The following is a 4,936-nucleotide window of genomic DNA, read 5'->3' on the forward strand; positions in this document are numbered from 1 at the left end:
AGAGAAGACAAAGAGGAATAAGGCAGAAAAGAAGAGGAAGAGGAGAGAAAAAAAGACAAAGGTGAGGAAGGATTAGAATAAAAATTAAAAAGAGAAATATAGGTAGGACGAAAATACTATACATAAACAAGAGAAGAAGGAAAAAGAAGAGAAAAAGAAAAAAAAGAGAACAAGGAAGAGGAGGAGAAGAAGAAGAAGAAGACAAACCAAAAACAAAAAAATCATAATAAAAATATCAACAACAAAAAGCTCTGGAATGGAAAGAACACCGCTAAGTCAAAACAACACAAAACCTCCAACAAAAAAAGTTCAGGACGAAATTTTTGCAAAGCGTGAAAAGTCGGATGTAGAGGGAGAGAAAAAGTTTCCCTTGAAATCCGCGAAAACCCTTTTTTTTTTCAAAACCCCACAGAATTTCCGGGATTTGGAGTTGAAAGTTAATTCAGACTTAAAGTCGAACCAAGTTCATTTCTAGCGTTAACCAAGTGATACGCAAGAAGAAAAGGGAGGAGAAGGAGAAGTAGGAGGAGGGGAAGGAAAAAGGGTTGACTGGAAGACTGGGCAAGAGGAGTTATATGGGGTACGATAAGTCAGTTCGAACATTGGTCTCAAACCCTCAAAGGATTCATAATGGTAACAGATCAACAGAACTTTCTCATTCTGGCATTTAGAAAAAGCAACCAGTGGCGATAGCACGTTGAATGCTCCAGTTCCCAATGGATCACTGAAGTGAAGCAAAGGTATGTGTGGTTAGTATCCGGATGGGTGACCATCTGGACAATCGCGAGCTGCTGGCTTTTCCCGGCCCCACTCAGGCTGGGTGAGGTTAATGTGAGTACCTAGAAGGGTAGTTTGTCGCCGAATGATGGGCAGAACCCCCTTCACTAACGATCTTTTAGAAAGAGCGACCAGTGGCGATAGCACGCTGAATGCACCAGTTCCCAATGGATCACTGAAGTTAAGCAATGGAGTATGTGGTTAGTATCCGGATGGGTGACCATCTGGACAATCGCGTGCTGCTGGCTTTTCCCGACCCCACTCAGGCTGGGTGAGGTTAATGTGAGTACCTAGAAGGGTAGTTTGTCGCCGAATGATGGGCAGAACCCCCTTCACTAACGATCTTAGCAGTAAAAGAGTGATATTAAACACGTGGCAAACTTGTCTCTCTCTGCCAGCCTAGTTAGCTTAGTTGGTAGTGCGTCTGCCTTGTAAGCGCTAGGCCGCGGGTTCGATTCCCGCCCGGGGCGGCTGGCTTTTCCCGACCCCACTCAGGCTGGGTGAGGTTATTGTGAGTACCTAGAAGGGTAGTTTGTCGCCGAATGATGGGTAGAACCCCCTTCACTAACGATCTTAGCAGTAAAAGAGTGATGTTAAACACGTGGAACACTTGTCTCTCACGAAACTATTGCAACTGCGACCCGTGAGCGAACCAAGTTTAGGGTAAGGTGGGGGGAAAAAGTCGGGCAAAGAGTTGGGGGTAAGGAAAGTTTGGCTAATTTATTCCGAAACCATCCGAAAATCTCATCGTCGCTCTCGAAGTTTTCAACTTGTAAGATTGATGTGACTTGAATTTTTTACGAAACTATTGCAACTGCGACCCGTGAGCGAACCAAGTTTAGGGTAAGGTGGGGAAAAAAGTCGGGCAAAGAGTTGGGGGTAACGAAAGTTTGGCTAATTTATTCCGAAACCATCCGAAAATCTCATCGTCGCTCTCGAAGTTTTCAACTTGTAAGATTGATGTGACTTGAAAATGAAAATGCAGCGAGAAATCTAATGAAGAAACCCCTTCAGGGTAGGGGGATATAGGGGGGACGGCAGTAGATACTGTTAGGGGATAGAGGGAAGTGGATAGGAGGGAGTATGTAGGGGATAAGGATAGGGGAGGGTAGTAGATACTCTTAGAGGATAGGGAAAGGGGATACAAGTTAGTGAGTAGGGGGAGTATGTTGAAGAATTTGGAAAGTTGGGTGTCAACGGAGAGGAAATTATGGATGTACAAAGTTGGGTTCCTCATTCCTCGGATTCCAAACTCTGGTAGAATACTCTTTGGGGAGTCTTCTCCCCAAATAGGGTATTCTCCCCAAGGGGATAGGGGGGAGGGACTAGGGAAAGAAAAAATAATGAAGTGTATTATAAGTTCCCATTTCTGGAATTCCATCAGTCTCTGGTGAAAGAATTTTTGGCCATCTGTTCGAATTGCCATTCGTTTGAAAATTTTTCTCACCGCAAAAGTTATGCCATCATATTCTAAAGAAAAACTACACATTGCATGGTAATATTGATCATAGACCCCCTTGTGAAACTCGCTGGAAGAACCTGGAAAAGAGATGCACAAGATAGAGACTCTTTGGGGAGTCTTCTCCCCAAATAGGGTATTCTCCCCAAGGGGATAGGGGGGAGGGACTAGGGAAAGAAAAAACAATGAAATGTACTATAAGTTCCCATTTCTGGAATTCCATCAGTTTCTAGTGAAAGAATTTTTGGCCATTTGTTCGAATTGCCATTCGTTTGAAAAATTTTCACACCGCAAAAGTTATGCCATCATATTCTAAATAAAAACTACACATTGCATGGTAATATTGATCATAGACCCCCTTGTGAAACTCGCTGGAAGAACCTGGAAAAGAGATGCACAAGATAGACAATTGGCGAACGTTTGCGACATACATCAAAAGAGACGACACCTGCTACAGATACAGACAATAAAGATATGAATTTTTCGACAGGAATCAGGAATGGAAAAAAAAAAACAGGAATCTAGCTAGTTTCATGTAGAAATAAACCCAGAGGTAGGGAAATTGGGGATAAAGATTGTAAAAAGAAGTCGTGTTTGTTACGTACATAAATCTCTACCAGGATGACAAGGGGGTCCTTCTTATCCTACGAGATATGAATTTTTGACAGGAATCAGGAATGGAAAAAAGAAGAAAAAAAACAGGAATCTAGCTAGTTTCATGTAGAAGAAATAAACTCAGAGGTAGGGGAATTGGGGATAAAGATTGTAAAAAGAAGTCGTGTTTGTTACGTACATAAATCTCTACCAGGATGACAAGGGGGTCCTTCTTATCCTACAGGATGTTTCAATAAATAAACAAAAACAAACAAAAATAATTTTAATTGTGTTGAGCATAATTGTTTTACCTTTTCCTCTTTTTTCAACTTTTAATTTGTAATTTTAATTCAAATTATAACCAAAATTATATCAATAACGAGGTGCTCTAAAAAAGATGGATGTGCCTTAAGTACCTATACCTATGTAGGTCTTATCTTAAGTACCTACCTATGGACACTTTTCCAATAAGTATTTATTACAGACATACCTAATATGTAGCTATACCTCTCTTTGAGGCACTCGAACGAGGTGCTCTAAAAAAGATGGATGAGCCTTAAGTACCTATACCTATGTAGGTCTTAAGTACCTACCTATGGACACTTTTCCAATAAGTATTTATTACAGACATACCTAATATGTAGCTATACCTCTCTTTGAGGCACTCTTTAATATTCTGCAGAAAAATATAAAAAAATTGCCCTTAAATCGAGAAAAAAAATTATTCCAAGAGAGGAACAAAATAGAAAAGGGGTTTCCACTTTTACATACTAATTTATTTTTATTTATTTTCCTCATGAGACCGCCTGTATATGGAAAGCCACAGTATTCACATCACGTGACACATTTCTCATACAGATAATCATATTCACACACAAATCCTAAATATATACAGCCCCTTGTGTAACTGACTCACTCATACTAATTCTAACCCACTTCTAGACGTGCTAGGAAGATGCGGTTTTCACCATTGGATCCCTTATTTTTCCTCTTGAAAAGTGAGAGAAGAGAGAAAAGGCATACGATTTTAAATACATATTTTGGTAGGCAGTAGGCATTTTTAATTTTCTTACAATCGTTCCTCGCTTTCTGTCTTTCACTGTCTTTTTTTCCTGCCTCCCTCTCTCTCTCTCCTCGTCCTCCTCCTCCCTCTCTTTCTTTCTTTTTTCTTTATGTTTTCTCTTACTAATCTCTCGTCTAAAATAAATACCTTTCTTTTCTGTCTCGTGCTTTATCATAAGCTCACATTCCATTCTGCTCTCTCTCTCTCTCTATCCCTCTCTCTCTCTCTCTCTCTCTCTCTCTCTCTTTCTTTCTCTTTCTCCACTCGTTTCTCATATTAAATCTTTTTCTACTTCTTTAAACCCTTTTTTACACGTCTTACCCCCTTTCTCTTATTCTCCCCTCCTTCTCTTATCTTTTTCTTTTTTGTTTATAAAAAACACCTTTTCCAACTCTCCTTCTCCTCTTTCTCCTCATCCTCTTTCTTCTTTATCTTTGTATAATCCTATATTTTATTTACTAGATGTATTTTAGACTTTCTCTCCTCTCTCCCTCTTTCTTTCTTCTAGTCTCATTCTCTCTCCCTCACTTATTTTCATTCTCTTCCTTTGTCTCCCTCAATCTCTTTCTTCCCTTCTTTATGTTCGACAAAAATGTCTCCAACAAAACACCTGTTTTTAGCCGTGTTCTTCTTCTCCTCCTTCCTCCCATTCTTTCTCCTACTCTCCTCTTCTTCTTCCTCTTCTTCTTCTTCTTCTTCTTCTTCTTCTTCGTATTTTAATCTTCCTCTTTCTCATCTCCTTCTACTCTTTCCCCTTCATCGTCTCCATTTTCTCCACCTCCTTTTTTCCCTCTTTCTTCCACTCCCTCATTCTCCTCCTCCTCCTCCTCCTCTTCTTCTTCTCCTTCTTCATATTCTTCGAAATTTTTCCACAACCAGGCAGTTTTTTTTTGTGCCAATAGTAATAAAACAACTTCGAAAGTTTTGAAGAAATAGGTAATAGAGTTTGCGTTTATCCTGGATAGTCCCTCTTCTCTCCCTTCTTTTCTCCTTCTTTTCCCTCTTATTTTCTTCTCCTTCTCCTCCTCTTCTTCTCCAGCTAT

At 40.0% G+C, this 4,936-nt stretch overlaps 1 pseudogene; it reads left to right on the forward strand.

Annotated features, from left to right (window-relative positions):
- Positions 1 to 907: 907 nt before the first annotated feature.
- LOC113471930 lies at positions 908 to 1,025 on the forward strand (annotated as a pseudogene).
- The last annotated feature ends 3,911 nt before the right edge of the window (positions 1,026 to 4,936 follow it).

Source organism: Diaphorina citri, unplaced genomic scaffold, assembly GCF_000475195.1.
Source record: "Diaphorina citri unplaced genomic scaffold, Diaci psyllid genome assembly version 1.1 scaffold3306, whole genome shotgun sequence".
Lineage (NCBI taxonomy): Eukaryota > Metazoa > Arthropoda > Insecta > Hemiptera > Psyllidae > Diaphorina > Diaphorina citri.